Source organism: Macaca nemestrina, chromosome 4 (genome assembly GCF_043159975.1).
Source record: "Macaca nemestrina isolate mMacNem1 chromosome 4, mMacNem.hap1, whole genome shotgun sequence".
NCBI classification, from domain to species: domain Eukaryota; kingdom Metazoa; phylum Chordata; class Mammalia; order Primates; family Cercopithecidae; genus Macaca; species Macaca nemestrina.
This window is the reverse complement of record NC_092128.1, coordinates 167,765,697-167,790,940: the sequence shown is the minus strand read 5'-3', so window position 1 is coordinate 167,790,940 and position 25,244 is coordinate 167,765,697. Positions and strand designations below refer to the sequence as shown.

The 25,244-nt window shown below is 35.8% G+C and overlaps 1 long non-coding RNA gene across 6 annotated transcripts in view; it reads right to left on the bottom strand.

Annotated features, from left to right (window-relative positions):
• LOC105472819 (uncharacterized) overlaps window positions 1-25,244 on the bottom strand; it is a 278,602-nt gene that overhangs the window by 214,854 nt on the left and 38,504 nt on the right. For all 6 annotated transcript variants that reach the window (XR_011622723.1, XR_011622724.1, XR_011622722.1 and 3 more), the window contains exon 3: window positions 2,700-2,782. This is a non-coding gene — a long non-coding RNA (uncharacterized lncRNA). The remainder of the gene's footprint in view (window positions 1-2,699; window positions 2,783-25,244) is intronic.

The window sequence follows — 25,244 nt, the reverse complement described above, 5'->3', positions numbered from 1 at the left end:
TATAATTGGAGGCTTCGGAAATTGGTTAGTACCCCTAATAATCAGTGCTCCTGATATGGCATTTCCCCGCTGAAATAACATAAGCTTCTGACTTCTTCCCCCCTCCTTCCTACTACTACTCGCATCCGCCATAGTAGAGGCCGGTGCTGGGACAGGTTGAACAGTTTATCCCCCCTTGGCAGGAAATTTCTCCCACCTGGGGGCCTCTGTAGATCTCACTATCTTCTCACTTCATCTAGCAGGCATCTCCTCTATTTTAGGAGCTATCAATTTCATCACCACTATTATCAACATAAAACCCCCTGCCATATCTCAGTATCAAACTCCCCTATTTTTCTGATCAGTCCTAATCACAGCAGTCCTGCTACTCCTCTCTATACCAGTCTTAGCTCCCAGCATCACCATACTACTAACAGACTGTAACCTCAACACGACTTTCTTTGATCCAGCCGGAGGAGATCTCATATTATATCAACACCTATTCTGATTTTTTGGTCACCCTGAAGTTTATATCCTCATTCTACCTGGGTTTGGAATAATCTCTCATACTGTAACATATTACTCAGGAAAAAAAGAACCATTTGGGTACATAGGTATAGTCTGAGCTATAATATCAATTGGGTTCTTAGGCTTTATTGTATGAGCTCGTCACATGTTTACAGTGGGTATAGACGTAGATACATGAGCCTACTTCACTTCTGCCACTAAAATTATTGCAATTCCTACCGGTGTTAAGGTCTTCAGCTGACTCGCCACACTTCACGGAAGCAATACCAAGTGATCCCCTGCAATACTTTGAGCCTTAGGCTTTATTTTTCTCTTTACCATGGGGGGCTTAACCGGCATTGTATTGGCAAACTCATCATTAGACATTGTATTACACGACACATACTATGTTGTAGCCCACTTTCACTATGTCCTATCAATAGGAGCTGTATTTGCTATCATAGGGGGTTTTATTCATTGATTTCCCTTATTTTCAGGCTATACACTAGACCAAGCCTATGCCAAAGCCCATTTTGCCATTATATTTATAGGCGTAAATTTAACCTTCTTAGATCTATGTCACCAAATACTGGAAAATGTCAGCTGCACCCACTAAACAGCTTTATAATATTAATTTATCTTTTTCTCCCTGGATATATGACCCAAAACCCACTCCTCACTTGGATATTGCTCTGGTAATGATGGTTGACAAGAAGACCCTGGGGGTTGCTGGTAGTAGATCTCCTAATTTAACTTATTCCTGAAAAATCAACCCTATGTCAAAATCAAACCCAGACTTGTTCCCCCACCATTCACACCTGCTCTAAATGAGTTTTATCCTATGCTGTGTGGTTAGCATAGTCTTCAGTAGGACAGCCCTCCTGCCTGTTTGTCAACAGCTAATAATTTTTTTTCTTTCTCTCCACTCTGCCACCCCATAAACTAAGTATGGGTCTCATTTAACCTTATTTGTAATTCACAACATAGAACTGATTTCCTCATTATAAAAGTTTCCTTACTTGAAACAATTCAGGGACTGGGCAGCATTGCTAATATTATCTCCTCTGTGGAAGAAAACCAGCTGAATGATTATCACCAGCAGTTGTGCCAGAAAGCAAATAAATGTCTTGGGAAATGCTATTTGCTGTATCGGTTGAGCTGAAATTTCTGCTCAGAATTATTAAAGAATAAGAAAGATTGCCTCCACCTAAAGCAATAGGCATTGCCTCATTACTGTATTGCATTATTGTCTAAAGAAGCACAAAGATACATTTAGTTAATTCTTTCTTTCTCTGTTAACAGACACAGAAAAATTATGTTTCTATTACTTTTGCCATTACTTTCAATGACAAAACCGCAATTACTTTTGCACCAACCTAAATAAATGTCTGCTTTACTTATACTGCTAAATTATAGTAAGAGGAAAATCCCTAGGGCAGATGACAGCTCCTGGAACATGTGTGGCACTTGGGTAGCTGGAGTTGAAAGCCAGCTTAAAAATTAGTATTAACTAGCTCTATGTTGCAAAAAATGGTAATGACCTACTTTGCACTAGTCATTTCAAAATGCTTTCCCTTTAGAAGTCTCTCTCTCTCTATTATCATGCTATAGCAAGATTTTACTGTGTTCTTGAAAAACAGGGTGCCTTCATCCATTTGGGCTGCTATAACAAAATGCTATAAACTGGGGAGCTCATCAACAGCATACATTTATTTCTTAAAGTTCTGGAACCTGGAAAATTTGAGAGCAAGGCACCAGTAGATTCTAGGTCAAGTCAAGGCTGCCCTCCTGGTTTATAGATAAATGTCTTCTTGCTATGTCCTCACATGGTGGGAGGAGGTAGCTCTCTGAGATCTATTTTATAAGGGCAAGAATCCCATTTATGAGGGCTCCACCCTCATGACCTCATTACTTACCAAGGGCTGCACCTCCTAATACCATCACACTGGAGGTTAGAATTTCAACATACGAATTTTGGTGGGATGAAACCATCCAGTCTATAGCACTGGGATTAGAAACAAAACCTAAGCTGTATTAAAAGTTAAATTTTTACAGTGTATAATGTATTAAACATTACATATAAAACTTGATATATCTGTAAAGTTTTATCTTCTTATAAAATGTGTAAAACCTGGGTTTATTTAGGATTTCTAGGCAATTTGTGTAATTCATATATTATAGATTATGGCAACCAGCCATTAATTATCTCCTACCTTTCCTTTTGGGAAAGATCCACACATCTAGCCAGGCCATGAAGAACCACGATGATTCTATCTACCACATGGAGTTTCTTGCTCTGCCAGAGAGACCAAAGTCTTAGTTAACATTTTAGAACAAGCTGGCAATAATAAGGCTAATGATAAGGTCACTGGGTGATATGCTTTAAAAATATCATTTTATACAATTGCATAAATTAGTTTCTTTTTACCCTACAAAAGTGTTATCTTAGTAAGAATTTATCATGTGTATTTTGACAAATTGGATTTTATCCATAATTGTCAAGCCCAGCAGCCAAAAAGAAGTCTACAAATCATGCCAGACTAAAACTGGGCTGCATTTTCATGGGCTGGTGGCATTTAAAAACTTTAAGGTATAGATGTAGGTACAAGGTGCTTTAATGGCACTGAGAATGGTAGAAAGTTTGTCTTTAGTGGGTGCTTAGAAAATATTACGTAATTTGCAGCTATGAAACAGTGTATGACAAATATTATCACATGGATCCTAAAGCAGCAAAGCCCACTATGAATTTAGATAGAACATGAAATCTAAAAATAATTTAAAAAGGCTTTATCTGTTAATATATTAATAATAAATTTAAGATAGTCTGTATATGATGCAGTGAAAAAGGGGCTTTACATTCCCCATATTCTGTTTCTAAAATCTGTTCTTCACTTTTCTTTTTCAATATTGTAAGTAGAAGCTTCTCAGGCCTGCTGTTTTCTTCTGATGCCAAATGCTGAAATCACAGTACTTAGAAACTTAAGAATTCTGCCTGTGAAACAATCTCAGAAAAATAATACGGGGAAATTTTGAGAATTTATGTATCAGTATGTTTTAAAGAGCACTTGGTATTCTCAAGTTTTGGTGGTGTATTCTCATTACTTTATATTTTGCTGATTATCAGTCAGTAAAATCCTTCTCCCCAACTAGAGTTAGAAACCACCAATGTGCAGACAGAAGAATAATTTCCTGTAGAATGTGTAAATAATCGTTATTTAGGAATTATTCTAAAAACAAATTATGGAGTAGAAATAATTTCTCTTCAAGATAAAAATATGTTTTTCTAATTTTATTATGCTTATCTAATTTTATTTTCTAATTTAAGCATTTGATAAGTTTATTTGGTTTATTGTTAAGATTTGGTGTTTCTGTTCTCTAAGAAAAAAATTTAAAACTTCATAGTCACATTAAACAATCCATATACAGATCCCCCATTAATAGTTGCTTCTTTATAAAATTGCTCCTTGAGGAAAACGGCTACTTATTTAAATTAGATTTAGAGAATGAAACATAAGTAACTCATAGAAATGGTCTGTTAATCTGCAAATTTGCAGAAACCATTTCTAGAACATTATCAGTGACTCCGACATGCAAAGTTCCAAAATCAAGTAAACTTCGAGGCAATTGAGTAAAACTTTTTATCTAACAGCTGTACAATGAGCTGCTATGGTTATTGAGACAGTCTGATTAAAGCAGTATTAGAGCACATTTAAAAAATCACACTGAGAGTAATTTAATGCGGTTTAGTAGGCACTTCTATATTTTGCAGTGACCAAGGGATAGATAAATGCATAGAGTGAATGACATGCAGCAAAGTAGACACAAAAAGGTAAAAGATTACATTTGTGATGTATTTACATGGCAAATTAAATCTCTTTTACCATCTGATATGGGTTGGTGTGTCCGCACCCAAATCTCATCTTGAATTTCCATCTAAATTGTAGTCTCCACCTGTCTGTCTCGGGAAGGACCTGTGCGGGGTGTTTGGATCATGGAGGCGGTTTCCCCCCATGCTGTTCTTGTGATAGTGAGTTCTCATGAGATCTGATGGCTTTATAAGTGGTGGTTTCCTCTATCTGTCTGTCTCTCTCTCTCACTTGCCACTTTGTATGATGTGCCTGCTTCACCTTCTGCCATGATTGTAAGTTTCCTGAGGCCTCCCCAGCCATGTGAAACTGTGAGTTAATTAAACATTTTTTCTCTATAAATTACCCAGTTTCAGGCAGCTCTTTATAGTAGTGTATAAACAGACTAATACATCATCTTAATGTCAACTGATTTTTCTAAAAACCTTAAAATATAGTGGAGATGGTGATTATCCTGCTACATAAGAAATGGTTTTATGAACTTGAATTTTGCACATGCCTTTTTAATGGAAGAAGCTACAGAGCAGAATAATATTTGTGATGTAAATTCTCTGAGCAAAATCTATTTTGAATATCTAGTAATCATTTACAAGTATACACATACCTACACATACGCATACATGTATTATGTGTATGTACACATACTGAGGTCAACTATATGAAGGTCATTACTTCATACTTCATTATATAACATAAACTTCATTATATAACATGTACTTAATTATCAAAACTCTATTCATTTAATAATATTTTATAAACAAATATGAGGATTAGGGGGAGCGGATTTCCCACCCCTAAAAGTGGGAAAGACAGAATGAACACATAGTTTATCTAACTCAGAGGATGAGCTCTTAACGCTATGGCATTCCTTCTCTTTCCTAGGCTCATTTTTTAAAGATCTGTCTGCTAAACACAAAAGACGACTAGCAGTTCTTCACTTAATAACAGATTTTTAGTAATCATAACACATTAAGGTTGACAGATGCAGACATGTTAGCCAGCTCTTCCTCATTCTTATAAATTATGAATTAAAGCAGCAATGCTATCAGATGCATGGCTTCGATAGCACTGTTAGAATTATATGTCAATTTTATTTTACTCAAATTTTCAACCAAAGCCTTCCTATTTCTGTTGCACATTTGTACAGTGGACTTCATTTTCTTTTATAAGTTTTGGAGTTAAGTTACATCACTGGAATCCAAAGAATAAAGAGTGGTAGAAATCATCTTTTGCTTCATCTAACGTCATCTACCTCCACAGAGAAGAGGAAACAAAAATTCAGAGCTAAATGATTTACCATGTCAGTAAATGACTAAACTTCTCTGGTAAGAATATAAGTCTGTGGAAATAACCCTGGACTTTAGAAATCACTGTTCCAGATGCATGTTTTTTAGAAACACCTTACTCGAACATTAAAACTAAGCACTGTCTTTCAGCCTAGAATTCCAGGAATGGATAATTAGCAATGAAACCAAATTTTTAATTACATGTTTTGTCTTATAATGTTAGCAGATACTCACATTTAGGAAGGAACCCAAAGAAATATAGCCAGTATTTAGGAGGGAATTCAAAGAAAATAAAAAATATTTTAAATATATTGAACTTTATTTATGCATTGTGTATAGAGTTTGTACTCTAAGATTTTCTCATCCTGCTATTTGTTTTTTAAGCCAAAGATTTCTTGTGCCAGACAGATGGAAACTGTGGGAAGAAAAAACCGGGGTAATAAAAATTGAAAAAGTTTTGAATCAAGAGACTTTTCCTTAGAGCAGAAGCATTCCTGATTCACAGGTGATGCTAATGCTTTCTGATCATGCATAATATGAACTTTCCAAAGGTCTTATGATTACAGGTTTTTCTGTGATAAATTCAATCTCAGATTAGTCATACATCAGATTAGAAACGCCAGATGGCATCTTCTCTTTTGGACAAACTCTTGGTGTATAATTGCCTTTCCAATAATGTATGTCTCCTTATATCAGTATTTATATTCTATGAAAAAAATCAGCATTTGTTTGTATGTTTTAATTATCTGGTTTGGCAAGAAATTCAAACTGAAGCGGTCTTTGCCTTTGCACAATAAATCTATTGCTTTGTGAAGGAAGACATTTTTTTTCTTTTACTTAAATAAAGCACAATAAGCAAATCTGAAGTCATATTAAATACTATACTATGTATCTATTTAAACGGAATTGTGTTTTGTACTACAGCTGCTCTTAAAATAAAAAATTAGAAAAATAAAATGCATTCCAAGTACAGATTTCAGGGTTAAGTTTGCTTTTCTACTAATGGTAATAAGTTGTATATATTCAGCAGCTTCCTTCTAAGACTCTCAAAGGGCTTTATCATGCTAAGGTTGAAATTCAATTTATGTAATCTCAAATCAAATGTAATTATCTCTACATTTGAGATGAGAAGATTGCTTAGTTTTATAGTACTTTAATGAATAATTGTAGCTTTGTTTATAGCTTCAACTTCTAGATTGCTTTTAAAGCTCAACAATTATATTTAAAAGTCCAGACTCTTATTTTTTAACTTCTATTAACTTCATCTAATTCACTGAAGACTTTGTTCTCCTTTCCCTGAATGCCTGTCATTAATCACTTTGAATTCCACCTCTGCAGAGCTTGACTATCTAACACTCTACTGCCTCAGTCTGTCTTACCATTTATCTTTCCTTCCCCTCCAAGTTACCTATCTATCCACTGCCATGGACACCATTAAGGTTTGAAAGTTGGTGTGCCCTACAAATTATTATTTTCAAATGTAACAGCCATTGTGATAGGGTTAAGAGGTGGAGGCTTTAGGAGGTGGTGAGGGCATGACCGGAATTAATGGTCTTGTAAAAGATGCTTGAGCAACCCTGTTTGTCCCTTCCACCATGTGAGGATGCAGCAAGACGGTGCCAGCTGTGAAGGAGAGCGCAAGCCCTCAACAGACACTGTGTCTGCTGGCAACTTGATCTTATACTTTCCAGCCACCAGAATGTGAACAATACATTTCTGCTGTTTACAAATGACCCAGTCTAAGGCATTTTGTTACAGCAGCTCAAATGGACTAATACAGCCACCTGCGAGATGTATCATCTTCAGATTTTAGGCTACCTTGAAATTTTATTTCTAGAAGTTTGTTTCCCAACTACAACCTCCTGTCTCCCATAATACTTGCTTTAAAATCCCAGTATCTCAATTATTTAATTTCATTGTAAGTTTTAGGACATTATTCTCATTCTATTTTCATGATTTAGTATCTTCTGACATCTCTTTTTTTCTTTTGTCTAACCTAGATTCCATTATGCAACATTATAATTCCTCTTGTAAATAGCCTCGGCCACTATATATTACAATCACTATTACTATCACAGTTGTTCTCCCTGACTCCTTACAAATTTCATCTCCCTTCCCCTAGTGAAAGCCACCATCAGCTCTCTTATCTTACTGTGACAGCCATGGAAAGGATCTTCCCACCTTTTATATAACTCCCCAATATCAACACAGCAAACTGAATAACTTTTCAAAAATATAAATTGCACAATTTATCTTTTATGTTTATGAAGGGCTGTTTGCTCATTACTTGAAATAAAATATAAATTCACGTCTGTCTTCAATATAATCCAATGTGATCTACTCTGAAGCTAAACTGAACTTCTCTTAATTTCTTCACATTAGCCAAGGGCTATCATACTTTTCTGGGCTGCTCTTCCCCCTGTGGTTCCTATGACCATCTTCTTGAACTTTTTTTTTTTTTTTTTTTTCAGATGGAGTTTTGCTCTTGCCCCCAGGGCTGGCGTGCAATGGTACCATCTCCGCTCACTGAAACTTCCATTTCCTAGGTTTAAGCAATTCTCCTGCCTCGGCCTCCCAAGTAGCTGGGATTACAGGTGCTCGCCACCACACCCAGATAATTTTTGTAGTTTTAGTAGAGATGGGGTTTCATCATGTTGGCCAGGCTGGTCTCGAACTCCTGACCTCATGTGATCCACCTGCCTTGGCCTCCCAAACTGCTGGGATTACAGGTGTGAGCCACTGCGTCTGGCCATTCTTCTCGATTTTTAAATTCAATAATGCCTCCACAGAAAGGCCACTTCCAGTCACCTTTCTAAAGTAAACATGTCCACATTATCCACTATTTGTTTATTTGAATTTTCTATTCGTTTGTTTTCTTTCATAACATATAAAACAAATAGCAAACATGAACTAATAAACTGGGATTGTGTGTGCTTCTGTCATCTTCATATTCCCCATGCCCAGCATACTGCCTGGTTAAAAAGAAACATCCAAAAATATTTGTTTACTAAACGTCACTAAAGCAATTTTACGTTGGCTCAGAAATTCTAAGCTGTTGGGTTCATACTATGATCATTTAGCATTTAAGACCAAATCTTACCTCATGGGGTCAAAATAAAAAAGTATAATAAATTTCCTACCCTTTATTTACCTAGAATAACCAATACCATGTTTTCCTGCATTGTGATCCATCGTAATATTTTTGCCTGGAGTATCAAATAGATTGTGTCAGAATATTATTAATACTTTAATTTGATCTTATGTCCCCATGAGATGAGCTATGAAATCTGTAATCAATCCCAAATAAATTTGCTTCTGCATGGTTTACATAGACTGCAAAGCAGTATTTATTAAAATAAATATTCACTGTTTATACATATTCAAAGCATACAGTCACATTTAGGTTATGGAAAATAAGTTGTTAAAATTATAGATTTTCAAATTTTTACCTAAAATATAAATGAATGTTATTTTTTTCCACTTTTATAAAATTGAGAGTAGAAAATCTAACAGTGCTATCAGTAGTAATTAAAAAAAAAAAAACAGAGGCCTAAGAATTTAGCACTGTCATCAAAATAACCAATTCCAGAGTTACATAAATAATATGTAAGCATTTTATACTGCATGCTCATTATACTTTAAAAACAGTAAACAACTTAAAATACTAAATAAAAAAGTAGAGTTTGAAACATAAAAAGTACTTGAAATTCTTGTTATCTTATTAAGTTTAATATTTCTTAAATTTATGTATGTGCCATGCACTTGTACAAAATATGAATACTAAGAACACTTTAAAAATTACTAAATCAACGCATTTTAGTTAGGAAATTTAAAATATATATATTAATAAAAGAACGTTGATGATTAAGTTTGTCAGATTATTTTAATTATAATTTAATTGTGGAGTAATCTACTATTTGACTGATTTTTCTGGTTAAGAGAGTGAATTGAGGCCCAGCGCAGTGGCTCATGCCTGTAATCATAAAACTTAGGGAGGCCGAGGTGGGTGGATCACCTGAGGTTGGGAGTTTGAGACCAGCCTGGCCAACGTGGTGAAGTCCTGTCTCTATCAAAAATACAAAAAATTAGCTGACTGTGGTCGTGGGCACCTGTAATCTTAGCTATTTGGAAGGCTGAGGCAGGAGAATTACTTGAACCTGGGAAGCGAAGGTTGCAGTGAGCTGAGATCGTGCCACTGCACTCCAGCCTGGGCAGCAGAGCAAGACTCTATCTCAAATTAAAGTAAATAATTCTACAATAAAGACACATGCACACATGTTTATTGCAGCACTGTTCACAATAGCAAAGACTTGGAACCAACCCAAATGGCCATCAATGATAGACTGCATAAAGAAAATGTGGCATATATATACCATGGAATACTATGCAGCCATTAAAAAATGAGTTCATGTCCTTTGCAGGGATATGGATGAAGCTGGAAACCATCATTCTCAGCAAACCAACACAAGAACAGAAAACCAACCACCACATGTTCTCATCTGTAAGTGGGAGTTGAACAATTAGAACACATGGACACAGGGAGGGGAACATCAACACCAGGGCTTGTCAGGGGGTGGAGGGTTAGGGGAGGGATAGCATTAGGAGGAATACCTAATGTAGATGATGGGTTGATGCGTGCCACAAACCACCATGGCATGTGTATACCTACATAATAAACCTGCACATTCTGCACATGTACCCCAGAACTTAAAGTATAATACAAAATAAATAAAAATTAAATTAAATTAAATTTAAAAAAGAATGAATTGAAAGAACTAAATTTGCAGACTCAGAATGAACAAAAACAATGGAGCATTGCGTTAGTCTATTATAACAGTACAGTAGTGTAACTTAAGCTGCTTAAACGGCTGAGGAAGTTTAAGCTGCATTTATTGCATTTAATGTAATATAATGAAGGCTATAGTATATTCAAAAGTTGGATTACATTGACAACCATTAACGGTTGTTTGAATTGACCAGTCAATGTAATCCAACTTTTGAATATACTATAGTCTTCATTATATTTAAATACGTAGAATACTTTTAGCATTATGCCAAATAGAAGTTATGGGAGATGTGGGAGATACGAAGCGGCTTAAACTTTTCTCAGCAATAAATGTCAGCCAGTGAGGAGGCTCGGTGTCTTCACTTTAGTCTCTTCTAGTCTTGTTTTCATAAGAAATGTAATAGGAGAATTTGTGGGTTAGGAAAGTTTAAAAAATAAAATAAAATGCCTCCCCCACCTTTAAAAATAAAACAGTTGGCCGGGCGCGGTGGCTCAAGCCTGTAATCCCAGCACTTTGGGAGGCCGAGACGGGCGGATCACGAGGTCAGGAGATCGAGACCATCCTGGGTAACACAGTGAAACCCCGTCTCTACTAAAAATACAGAAACTTAGCCGGGCGAGGTGGCAGGCGCCTGTAGTCCCAGCTACTCGGGAGGCTGAGGCAGGAGAATGGCGTGAACCCGGGAGGCGGAGCTTGCAGTGAGCTGAGATCCGGCCACTGCACTCCAGCCTGGGTGACAGAGCGAGACTCCGTCTCAAAAAAAAAATAAAAATAAAAAATAAAAAAATAAAAATAAAAATAAAAATAAAACAATTGACTCTTTTTCTTATGTATCTTTGATTGAAACATATCTACTACTAAGTAATGCAAAAAAAATTTTAGTGTTTTGAAATAACAAACCAAGGCACAGGTGTGAGAATTCGGTTAGGTACATCTCTTTATTAACAGGGGATTTACAAATCTACAACTTGCCATAATGCCTGATAAGAACAGAAATAGGAAAAGTTCTATGGGCTGAATGTTTGCATCACTCCCCAAAAATCAAATGTTGAAATCATAAACCCCAATGTGATGATTTTGGGAGGTGTTGCCTTTGAGACGTAATTGGGCTATGAGGATGGAACCCTCATTAATGAGATTGGTGCCCCTGTAAGAAGAGACACAATTGTTTGCTCTTGCTCTCCCCTCTCTACCATGGAAGGATGCAGCAAGAAGACAGCCACGTGCAACCAGAAGGAGGGCTCTCACCAGACACTGGATCTGCTGGCACCTTGATCTTGGACTTCTCAGCCTCTAGAACTATGAGAAATAGACGCTCGTTGTTTAGCTATCCAGTCTATGGTATGTTTGTTACAGCACCCTCAACACACACAAGAAGAATAGGGTGCCAAATAGCTTAAATTACTATGTTGGTGGGAGCAACTGAAATCTTTATCTGCAATTCCAACTTCACTCTTGACCTGTTGTTCTATATTCTGATCATTCACCCATTGGCTATATTTTTGTTGTCCATAGGCTAACCTCCAGAGGCAGAGAGGGAAGAGCCCTTCATAACCTTTTTTTATTAATTTTCCTTCATATTCCTACTCTGGCAATTGAACATGCCTGGATTTAGCAAATGAAATGCCAGATTTAGCAAATGAAAACCTTAGTTAAATTTAATGCTGAGAAAAATAATAAAAAAATTATAGTAATGTAATTCCCATGCAATATTTAGGACATCCCTGTGCTAAAAAATATCCATTGTTCATTTGAAATTCAAATTTAACTGGGTGTTCCGTATTTTATGTAGCAACCTCAAAAATGCAAGAAATCTAAGCAGTTCTAGAATTAATGAAATCATGGATGTTTTCTGATACCTCATGAAATGCATCATCTTTACTGGACTTCTCTCTCAACCTTACCCTACATATATAAACATGCTTCTACCTATTTGTGATCCAACTACTACTTCTTAAGCAGATAGGCTATGGTGTTTAATTATTTCCTTCAAGAATTGGAAGTATTAATTTGATAATCAGTGTACCTAATTGATTCATAAAATCTGTCCCACAGAGTTTCCTGATCTCCTTTAATTTGTACTAATTTCTTTAATGGAGATACTTATAATATGATTTAGCATTCTGAAAATATTGTAAGGATTAATCTCTGGTCACGTGATTTCATTATTTTATTTCTCATACACAATTGAGGGAATACAGTAAGAACTTAGGTCAGCAGCTTAATTTATACTTAACAGACAGAGCTGGTAAATTACTAGAAGCCAGCAAGAAGAATGAGTAAGCCCTAATTGATATATTAGGCTAGATTTGCTCTGAAAATGGGGGGATGTTTAATATTCCTTATTATTCTGGGTGTTGCAACAGGATCAATTCTTTAATAGTAGTGTTGATTAACGGTTCTTAAAGTGATGCCCAGAATAGCATCTTTACCATTACCTGGAAACCTGCTAGAAACACAAATGCTTGGCCCCTTACAGACCCAATGAATCAGGAATTCTGGAAGTAGGACTCAGCACTCTATTTTTGAACTCAGCACTCTCATTTTTTAAGAGGCTCTTCGGGTGATTTTGATAGGCACTAAACTTTGAGAGCCACTTTTCTATGTGAATGCCAAATCATAATCATCCAGAGGAGTTCTGTTTCCATGAAAGAAGACACGTGTTACCTGGTGAATGGAAGGAATTACAATTTTAACTGAATCCTTTACCTGTGTGTTTGTCATATGATTTGGAGAAGAGAGCAACTTGAAGGTGAATTTAATCACTATAGATAACCAACTGCGATAATTGCCTCACTCTCTGCATTACTTATCCTGCATATAAACTGCCTTCAGCCACGTTCTTGTGCATCTTTGCACAAGGTGATCAGTTGGGGGAAAAGAGATTAAGAATTCAGATAATTCTGAAATGTAGGTGATGCTTTAGGTCAAAGCATTATGGAATCGTATCACTAAGCAAGTACCTAGGAATTATATCAAATGAAAAATATTAAAAATGCATTTGGCTAATGGGGCAGAGCTTATGGCAGGAGTTAAGTTAGTTTATATTGAAATAGCACTGGAACATAATTATATAGCACTCTATATATAGAACATATATATGTACATATATGTATGTTCCCTGTATAAGTGAGATCGGGTCTCACTCAAAATAGTAGATTAAGTTATAGATTATTTTAAAGTTACACTAAGAGCTTTGCTATGATCCTTAAAAGAAGATGTTGAAGATTTTTTTTCACAGTGTACATTTTATTTCAAAAATAAATTGTAAAAATATAAATGTGTAAAAGGGAAAAATAATGAATAGAAAGTAGTACACACGATGGTAGGAAAAAAAACCCTGAACCTTTTAATTAACACAATAAATACAATTGTAGTACATTTATCAGTAAAGGCAGAGTTTGTACTAATGTGTTTTTTAAAAAAATTCATTACATGCCATATCCAAAATATTCCTTAGCAAAGCTTTAGTTTTTATTTTGTTTATCTGTAACAGGCCACATAGTATAAATAATATAGGTTTTGAGGACCACATAAAGACTTCTATTACTTCCTTTTTTTTTCTTTTTAAAAATAACTCTTTATGAATGTAAAAATGATTTCTATTTCAGGGGCCATATACAATCAGGCCACAGGCTGATTTTACAGTGTGTGTAGTTTTTTTTTTTTCTTTTAATTCCTGGACTAGCGGATGTGAGTCCACAAGCTAAAGGATTCTGATATATCAGAATTTAAGCCACCTCAGCCTTCTCCACTATCCCAGACATTCATAGTTCTGTCAGCGAAATCAAATCGCGGTTCTTTTTCACTACAACGTTTAGGGGGTTAGTTGTTACCCAGTAATAGGAGCTGGGACACAATGAAAGTAAAAATATTCATATATTATGGTGCAGAAATTGCTTTTACCACCAAGTATAATGGAATACATCCAATGGCATTAATGGAGCTATATTTGAGAATATTCACAGAAGTATTGTTTCAAGCACCAGCAAATTGTAATGCATATAATAATAATAATAATAAATGTGCTCAAATAACATGATTCTATTCAGCATTAAATGTATAAATTCTTGAGGCTATTTTTAGTAAGGCTAAATATCACAAATATATTTATAAGAAAAGAATAAAAACACATACAGCAAAACCACTTATAAATTATAAAATAAATCGACATTACTGCTTAAGGATACAGGGCTTGTAATAAACTATTAGAAAAGCTTTAAAAACGAGAAAGAATAACCTCAGGATGGTGAGTTCCTCTAAATAGCATGAAATGCCACCAGGAAGGGATATACAAGGATCTTCAACTTTTATTTTCAAGTTTTATTTTTTAAGCTCTGTGGTATGTATATACCTACATTATTCTTTATGCCATTTTTACGTCTTTTCAGACAATTAATGTCTTTTCATCAAGACTTTTTTTATATTTGTTTAATTCATATTTTTATAAAAATAATTTTGCAAAATCAAAAAGACTGAAAGCCTACCATGATGCAGTTAGGTATTTTGGGAGAACCAAGAAAGAACACGATGGTCAGAGCAGACATAAATATGCAAAAAGGAAAATAAGAAAACAACCAATTTGACTGCAAAAAATGAACACATCTTAAAATAGTAAAATTTAATCACTAATATATTTTATCTACTTTTCATAATATAGCATTTTTCAAATTGAGATACTTGAAAAATAATTCAGGAGGATGTGAATAAATCTTAGATAATGGGGAAAGCTTCCATCACCAACTACCTTAGAAAAACCTAGATTAAACCAAGCTAATTTGATTTATTAATTCTGGAAATTTCAGAACTTTTAATAGTGAATCTGCCTTTTCAATCTCTACAAGAGGAGTTGTAGTATTTAGTACTTTCCAAACGTAATTGAAAATATAATTTATAGGAGATACATCATTTCAAGGATCAGAACGTGCAATGGAGCAAACTTTTGGAAATCATGCCACACTACCTGAAGAGGAGAGACTACTTTTTGAAGGAGTGCTCTTGCAAGGCTTTATGGCAAATGAGGATTTAAACTGCCTAAAAGAAAGAAAAATACTACACATAAACTCACTTACATGAAGAATCTCAAAACGCGGAACTCAGAAGCAGAAAGCAGAATGGTAGTTACCAAGCGTTGGGGGTGGGCGGGAGAATGGTGTTAGAAGGATGTTAATCAAATAATAAAAAATTGGGGTTAGGCAAGAGAAATAAATTCAAGAGATAATATGTAGTGAATTATAGCTAATAACAATATATTCTTGAAAACTGCAAAAAGAATAGATTTTAAGTGTTCCCACAAAATGGTATGTTCCCACAAAAGGCTATGTGAGAAAATATGTTAATTAGTTTGATTTAGGGATTCCACAGTGTATGCATATTTCAAAACATGTTGTATCTGTTAAATATATAGAATTTTTATCAATTTAAAAATTAATTAATTAATTACCAAAATGAAATGAAGTGCAGATGTTAGGTAGCTAAATCCAATAAAATCTATGACCCTGATGGATGGACGCAATAATAAAACATTTCACAAAAGAGGGAGGCATCAAAGTCAGGCAACTCCTGTTGCCTAAATGTTTTCACATTTCTTTCAGGAAATTTGGTTGAAAATGCGCAATTTTTGTCTGAATTCAGCAGAAACAAAGATCCTGTTATATTCATTCGTGTTTGTGTGAGAGAAAAATCTTCATAAAAATGATGATATGAAAAAGGCATATTATTTTGTCAAAATCTGGGTAATATAAGAACAAAAGTAACTAATTTGTTTTCTCAAAGTATCCATTTAATGATTTATTGATTCAATCTGTAGTCTGTTCTTTCCACTCAGCTGAACATCTGTTCTGATAGGCTTGTCTTCCTCTAGAGTAAGGAGGCTGAATTTAGAAGGTGATATGAGAAAACATCAAATGTTCAGAAGCCACATCCAGGCCTGCTTTGGATGTCTTTTGGGACAAGAGAGCTTGTGAGGGTATATCCAGGCTGCAAACAGCACTGAAGATGTCAACTCTGTAGCTGTTCTACGTTCTACTTCACTCCCAAACACCGTGAATTACTTCAAAATATGCCTGATCTGATTTTTTTCTAAAGTACTGGGCAGCTGTGCAAACAATATTAAAATAGAAAAAATATTTTGTGTCATGCACTGCCTTGATTGTACGTGCCCATAAAATAGGAAACATAGACTCTTTCTAAAAAATACAATTATATCAAGACCTGCTTTTTAAATATCCAAAATGGATTATTACCTTTTGCATTTCTGTTCAGTAAGTGTTATATTCACTGTGATCTGACCAATAAAAACAAAGATACCATCTTTTAATTTTAAGGTTGACTTGATTGAAAATAAAATTATTATGGTAGGTTTTGCCATTAGACTTTATTATTACTCTTTTTATTTCATAATGCTTTTTTATTCTTTGGAAGTTTAATTTTTTAAAATAATTCATACTTTGAAATAATTTAAAATGTACACAAAAGTTACAAGAAAATTTTAAACCACTCTCAGATGACCAATTGTTAGCATTTTATTACATACAACCATCCCATATATAAACTTAAATTTTCATCAGTTGTTTCAATAATTTCTCTTTCTCCATTCTGACCAGGATTATAATTATGTGAATGCACATAAAAGGAGAATGCTTGGGGGACTCTGCAGTCCATAATATATGGCCATACTGATCAGCATGGGCTTCTTTATTGTGGTTTAATTGGTTTCTCCACTGATTTGCAATCTTTGCTAAGTGGCTTTGGAGTAGTCTAAGCTAATTAATTTGCCTGAGATGAATGCTGCCAGTGGGTCTATAACCATGTTGCTACCACTTGAGTAAACATAACCTCAATGTTCTATCACTGGGGTGACTACTGTTACACAATTTCTCATTTATATTCTGCAATAACCTTTGTGGCATTTTACTAGACACCCCTGCCAGATCTACAAGGCCGGATTTCTTTTGGACCAACTATTGTGCAACATTGTCAACCAGCAATTACTAGTGGGTCATCATGGCTTTGCTCCACACTGAGTTTTAATAGATTGGATTTTCTTTCAGTGCAGCAAACAGTAGAAGCAGACAGAGTAACATAATCGCCTCCATATTAAAATTCATTAACCTTGCAAAAGCACTTAGTATCATCAGTAGATAAAAATGCTGTTAACTACTAAGCCTTAAATATTCATCAAGATACAAATACTTATTTCTGTATAAAACTGTGGTGCTCATATACAGAATTAGTGTACTGAATGTTCATAATTAAAATATTTTTAGCAAATCTTTGAGGGGTAAATAGAGCATTGAAATTTAGTATTTACTAATGTTAATTATCTGGGAAGTTATTCTAATTGCAACGATAACTCAGATTTCCTCATGATCTGAGTGTTTAACACACTGAGATGTCCATGATCAAAACATTTTATATATAAAAGAAATTAGAGAAACTGGGATTTTTCTGCAGAGGCAGCATTAAAGACCGACATGGTTTGGCTGTGTCCCCACCCAAATCTCATGTTGAATTGTAGCTCCCATAATCCCCACATGTCATGGGAGGGACCTGGTGGGAGGTAGTTGAATCATGGGGGTGTGTTTTTCCTGTGCTGTTCTAATGATAGTGAATAAGTCTTATGAGATCTGGTTTTATAAAGGCCAGTTCCCCTGCACATGTTCTCTTGTCTGCCACCATGTAAAACGTGCCTTTGTTCCTCCTTTGCCTTCTGCTATGATTGTGAGGCTTCCCCAGCCATGTGGAACTGTGAGTCCCTTAAACCTCTTTCCTTTATAAATTACCCAGTCTCAGATATATCTTCATTAGCAATGTAAAAATGGATTAATACACAGACCTACAATATTGAAAATAAATATTGCTGAAAACTACTGCTCCAAACAAATAAGGTGCAGGTGTTCTGAAGGGCAGAAGACTTGCCAATATGCTGGCTTCTCTCTTCCTTTAGTCATAGACAGAGACCTGCTTTCCCCTCCTAAACCTGCTTAATGGTCCTTCTTTTTAATACTTTTTTTCTTATACTCATTTTCCTCTGACCCCTTTGTTTCTCCAGTTACAGCCTTTGAAGAAACATACAATCTCCAATATCTTACCTCTTCCCTTAAATGGTATTAGCCAATGTGTGTGACTATATATATGTACCCATCCACTCATCAAGCTAAACAACATTTATCTAATATGCAGTGTCTTTTTTGCATAACTAGTGCCCACTGTGGAAGAAAAACTCATACTAATTTTAAGTATCCTGCTAAATACCTGGAGGAGGAACTAGTGGAATTTCAGTAACTAGATTTTAATAATTAGTGGGCTTTCTTGTGAATTAAAAAATATTTCAAACTCCCAAAGAGGGGGAAGGATAAAAAGGAGAAAAGTACAGATGCTCTTCTACTTATCATGGAGTTATGTTCCAGTAAACACATCATAAGCTGAGAATATTATAAGTCAAAATACATTTAATACATTTAACCTGCTGAACATCATAGCTTAGGCTAAAGCTACCTAAAATTTGCTCAGAATACCTTTATTTTGCCCACATTGTTGGACAAAATCATCTAACAGAAAATCTATCTTATAATAAACTGTTACATGTTTCATATGCTGGGCACAGTGGCTCATGTCTGTAATCCCAGCACTTTGGGAGGCCAGGGTGGGCAGATCACGAGGTCAGGAGATCGAGACCATCCTGGCTAACACGGTGAAACCGTCTCTACTAAAAATGCAAAAAAAAATTAGCCGGGCATGGCGGCGGGCACCTGTAGTCCCAGCTACTTGGGAGGCTGAGGCAGGAGAATGGTGTGAACCCGGGAGGTGGAGCTTGCAGTGAGCCGAGATCGCACCACTGCACTCCAGCCTGGGTGACTGAGCAAGACTCCGTCTTAAAAAAAAAAAAAAAAAAAAAAAAAAAAGGTTTCATACAATTAGTATCGTACCGAAAGTGAAAAACAGAATGTTTGTATGGCTACTCAGAATACAGTTTCCACCAAATGCTTATCACTTCACATCATCATAAAGTCAAAAAATCACATGGACCTTCTGTATTTGAATGATACATTTATATAAAAAAAAATTAACATTCTATGACTACTTATCAAAATAATTATTTTGTTTATTGGGTTATATAAATCATCATGGTACTACAGTTAGATTTAGTTGTGAATCCTTGAGAGAAAATAGCATTAACACCAGAAAGATGGACTGATATTATCTAAGAAGAAGCTACTATATTTTTATTGTTTCTGACTTGAAAATAATTCAATGAACAGATAAACCACTAAATACATCGCAGGAGAAAAACAAAGGCCATGTATATTTCAAGGGTATTGTATTAGTCTGTTTTCACACTGCTATGAAGAAATATGAGAGACTGGGTAATTTATAGAGGAAAGAGGTTTAATTGACTCACAGTTCCACATGGCTGGGGAGGCCTCAGGAAACTTACAATCACGGAGGAAGGCAGAGGAGAAGCAAACATATTCTTCAGAGGGTGGCAGGAGAGAGATGATTGCAAGTAGAGTAAATGCCGGATGCTTTAAAAGCATCAGTTCTCATGAGACTCACTCGCTATCATGAGAACAGCATGAGTGGATACCATCCCCATGATCCAAGTACCTCTACTTGCTCCCACTCTTGGCAAGTGGGGATTATGGGGATTATAATTCAAGATGAGATTTTTGGGTGGGGACACAGCCAAACCATATCAGGTGTCTAAAGAGATGTGATTATCTTGATTGGTAACATAGGTTCACAAAGAAAAGGACATTTCAAGATTTCTATGTATTTAATTATTTACCATTATTTTAAAAATGTGGGAGAGCAGAGAAATAATAATAGTGTCAGTAGTAGCAACTGGTTATAGAACTTCTACTAAGTACCAGATATTGTCCTAGGTGATATTCCTCTGTTTTCTCATGTAATTCTTACAGGAGTGGTAATTAGCTCTGTTTTCTATGAAGAAGCAAAGGCTTCTGGAGAAGGATTTCAAACCCACAAGAGCGCTAAAATTTAAACCCAGGACTTCTGAATCTAAAGCCCTTGTTTGATCTATTACATAAATTGAATGTCTCTTATCTGCCCAGGACTTTGCTATGTCATGAGAATAACGCTCTCTGGTAGAATTTGACTTACATTTTGAGTAAAAAGCCTCACAGAGAAAGAAAATTATCAAGTAGATCTTGAAGAATGACTAGGAATTTGGTAAACACAATAATCAAAGGTGTAAAGAGATGGGGAGGAAGAAGAATATATTTCTGTGAAATCAGCAACTTTACAAAAGTCAGATTTTTTTTTTTTTTTTTTTTTTTTTTTAGATGGAGTTTCGGTCTTGTTGCCCAGGCTTGGAGTGCAATGGTGTGATTTCGGCTCACTGCAACCTCCACCACCCGGGTTCAAGTGATTCTCCTGCCTCAGACTCCCAAGTAGCTGGGATTCCGGCATGCACCACCATGCCCAGCTAATTTTGTATTTTTAGTAGAGACGGGGTTTCTCCATGTTGGTCATGCTGGTCTGGAGCTCCCAACCTCAGGTGATCCGCCCACCTTGGCCCCCTAAAGTGCTGGGATTACAGGCATGAGCTACTGCACCCTGCCAAAAGTTCAGATTCTTAAAGGGGAAATAGTGAGAAGTTCTGTGTGAAGAGACTATAGAGTTGAGTTCACGCTACACGGTTTCTGGAACTGCATTTCCAAGCTGAAGCAAATAGATTAAGGTACATTTCAGAGATCTAAAGGATAATCACCGAGCATATGTCATAGAAAGCAAATATATAAGGGTATCAAAAAAGTGATATGAATAGTTTCAAATACTTCAGACACCACACTGTATGAAAATTAAAGATAATTTTATATTTTGTAAATAGAAGTTTATTATCTTTGAGATGTGATTTCATTGCAGTGAGAGTGTGTTTATAAAGGTGTGACATGTTAAAAAAAAAAGACAGCAAGTAAACTATAAACAACTATTTTTTTGCAATACTTTTAAATCATTCATTCTATGACCTTTATAACATTTCAAAGATAAGAGTTCCCAGTAGATTGAATTTTCTTAAGTAATATTCCTAATGTAGGAATATTACTTAGTACTATTTGACCTTTCAATATTTGATGAAATACCCACCACTTCTTACAGATTGATTGTGTTCTTTTAATCCTAACAGGTTTTACATTTGTAACAGTTTGAATTAAAAAGTGGAATCATGATAGCTGTATTTTCTCCAGCCAAACTGGTTTCTCCCAACATAGGCAGACAAACTGGGAACAAAGACTCCTAGAGTTTAAAGTGTAACAGAAAGACGATGGGACTCAGAAGTCATTGTGCTGAAGCTGAGGCCAAAGAATGGATTAAATCACGGAACTTCATAGAATCCAGAAGTGAAAGAATCATTTATCCCATTTTAAATTTCTCTACCTCCACTATGAGGTATTCATTCAGCTTCTACTTGAAACTCCCTGTGGGCATATGTTTAAGATTTAAGTAAATGTCAGATGCTATATTTGTTGCTACTTAGCTCAGTAGAGATTCTGTGTTTGGTATGAGACAGCTTGTGCAATCCGCAGGCTGAGTAATCTTTCACAGGTTGGTTGCTCTATGGGGAGCATTTTTATAGGAGATCATCACAGTAAACTCAAGCTGTAGCCAATCACTAAGCAGGTGAAGATAGTCACAGTGCACATAAGCATTTTGGCACTTCTTTGGGGTCAGTTCCCTTCAGGTTATGAGTATTTACACAAGAGAATTCCCCAGGATGATGAAAAAGGCAACTAACTTAATAGATGAGGAGCATAGACAGACAAAACAGTGCAGAAGGAACAAATACAAATATTGCTTTGTGCAGAGGATTCTAGACCATATACACTTGTAAACATTTGTCCTTTGCAGTTGAGTAACTACACATATTGATTTCCTTAAGCCCATAGTTCATCAGTGGAATACAATGATACTGTGGAGTCACTAATTGGATCCAGCTTGAGTAATCAAATCTTTGGATGAAAAGGCAGATCTAACACTTTCCATTAAGCCAGATCTTGCTTTCTCTTAAACAATCCCATTCTATTTCTTTAATAGCGCTGAAGTACACAAATATACCACACATAGTATGTACGGTATACTTGTCTACATATACGTATGTGTGCGCGTATCCTCATCATAGTCACATATTCACATTTCCATGCATATTTAAACTTATCTTTGCAATCAGTCTCCCTGCGACTGTATCCACTGGGTTTCTGTTGCTGTTTAAAACAAACGTGATAGGTTATCCAAATAACAGCCATTGAAGTGAGCTTCTTACCACCTTGAATAACTTCTCTGGTAACCTAAAATATTGCTATGATAATTTTTCATTCAAATAGTAGGGTTTTAAATTGTTACAATTAACTGCCTAATTTTCAGTATGAATATTAAAATACATGTGTATTTCTATATTTTAATATGTATATTCGAGTATTGAATTCTGTATGTTTTTTACACTTCTAAAGGAAAGATTCCATGTGATAAATGTGCTGAAGACTTAGGGTATCGTATCATTCACCCTAGCAAGAGCAGTAAAAAATCATGCCACAAACTTCAGACATGAATTAGTCTTCCATCAGAGTGTAAAAACTGCCCTTGCCTTGATTCTGATTCCATAGAGTTGCAAATCTCAATCACGATTTCTCCTTGACTACAAGAGAGACTCTGCTTATATCATGGGCAGGCAATAGACCAATTGTTTCTTATTGTATTAACCACATTTGGTAGTTCAGAGTTCTTACGATACTTCTGAATTCACATATAGCTGGTAATAGACCCCATATTCTTCTCATCATAATCATCTGCACACGTATATGGTGTCTTTTTTGATGATACAAACGTTTTCAACCTCAATCATAGCATCTCTTCAATCGGGCCGGGCGTGTTGGCTCATGCTTGTAATCCCAGCACTTTGGGAGGCTGAGGAAAGCTGGTCACCTGAGGTCAGCACTTTGAGACCAGCCTGGCCAACATGGTGAAACTTTGTCTCTACCAAAAAAACTAAAATTAGCTTGGCCTGGTAGTAGGCATCTGTAATCCTAGCTACTTGGGAGGCTGAGGCATGAGAATCGCTTAAACCAGGCGGGTGGAGGTGGCAGTGAGCTGAGATTGTGCCACTGCAGTCCAGCCTAGGAGACAGAGCGAGACTCTATCTAAAAAACAAATAAATATACATATATATTTATAAAAATATATAAATATGTATCATTTATATGTTTTATATAAAAAATATATAAAAATACGTGTGTGTGTATATATGTATCTTCAATCTCCGTGTACCAACTTTATTTCTCCACACATTAAATAGTCACCTCCAAACTTAAGCAGTGTTGTGCCTAGAAGTGGAATGTACTATTGGCTACTCTGGAAAATTGTTTTTCCCTCTGGAGATAAAAACTCCAATATGTGGACATTTAACCCCTTCCACATGCTTTTCTTACAATATGACATTGACGTTCTTCTTTTGAGAGGTTAGCTTACGTTGCCTTTCCTTGAGTCTGGGCAGAGTGTTACAACTGCTTCTGCCAAAAGGGTGCAGCAGAAGTGATGCTGCACGCTTTCCGAGGCTAGATCATGAAAGGGAAACTACTTTTACCTTCTCTCTCATGATACATACTTTGGAGTTGTGGGGCCACCGTATTAACCTACTCCACAGCCACATTGTGGAGACCAGGGAAAACATGACATGGAGATAGAAAAAGATGTTCGAGAAGCCCTGGCTACTCCAGCCACTAGCCGTTCACATTTTCATCAACTAAGCAACATATAAGTGAAGAAGTCTTCGAAATGGCTGTAACCACAGCTACTCTCTGATTTTAGCCTCGAGGGACCCTCATGAAACTCTCAGCCAGAAAATCCCATCTGAGTAGCTTCTAATTTCTTGACCCACAGAAACTGAAACATAGTAAACTGCTGTAGTTTTATACTACTAAGTACTGTGATAATTTATCATTCAATTATAAATAACACAGCTCCAAGAAATAGATTCACTTCGAGAACAAAAATATATAAAATTCATACACTCAAAAATTTTTTTTAATCCTTTTTTAAAAAAAAATGTGCCTGAAAATCCCTTTAATTTCCTTTACTAGTTTGGTATGTCCTTATTTTTATTATACTTCAAGTTCCAGGGTACATGTGCACAACGTGCAGGTTTAGTTACATATGTATACATGTGTCACGTTGGTGTGCTGTACCCATTAACTCGTCATTTACATTAGGTATATCTCCTAATGCTATCCCTCCCCCTGTCCCCTCCCCACAATAGGACCCGGTGTGTGATGTTCCCCTTCCTGTGTCCAAGTGATCTCATTGTTCAATTCCCACCTATGAGTGAGAACATGTGGTGTTTGGTTTTCCGTTCTTGTGATAGTAAGCTGAGAATGATGGTTTCCAGCTGCATCCATGTCCCTACAAAGGACACAATCCCATCCTTTTTTATGGCTGCATAGTATTCTATGGTGTATATGTGCAACATTTTCTTAATCCAGTCTGTCACTGATGGACATTTGGGTTGATTCCAAGTCTTTGCTATTGTGAATAGCGCTGCAATATACATACGTGTGCATGTGTCTTTATAGCAGCATGATTTATAATCCTTTGGGAATCTTATTAGTGTTCTTCCTCGTGTTGCTGATATTTGATAGCAAATATCATATGTAGCTCTCCACTTCTATAACCTGTAAATTCAGTCTTTGCAATTTTTAATTCCAGTTGGTTGTGAATTCAAGTTACCATGACACACACTAAAATGTAAGTTCAGTGAAAGCAGATGTATTTTATATAATGTGATACCTTGGGTTACACCTATA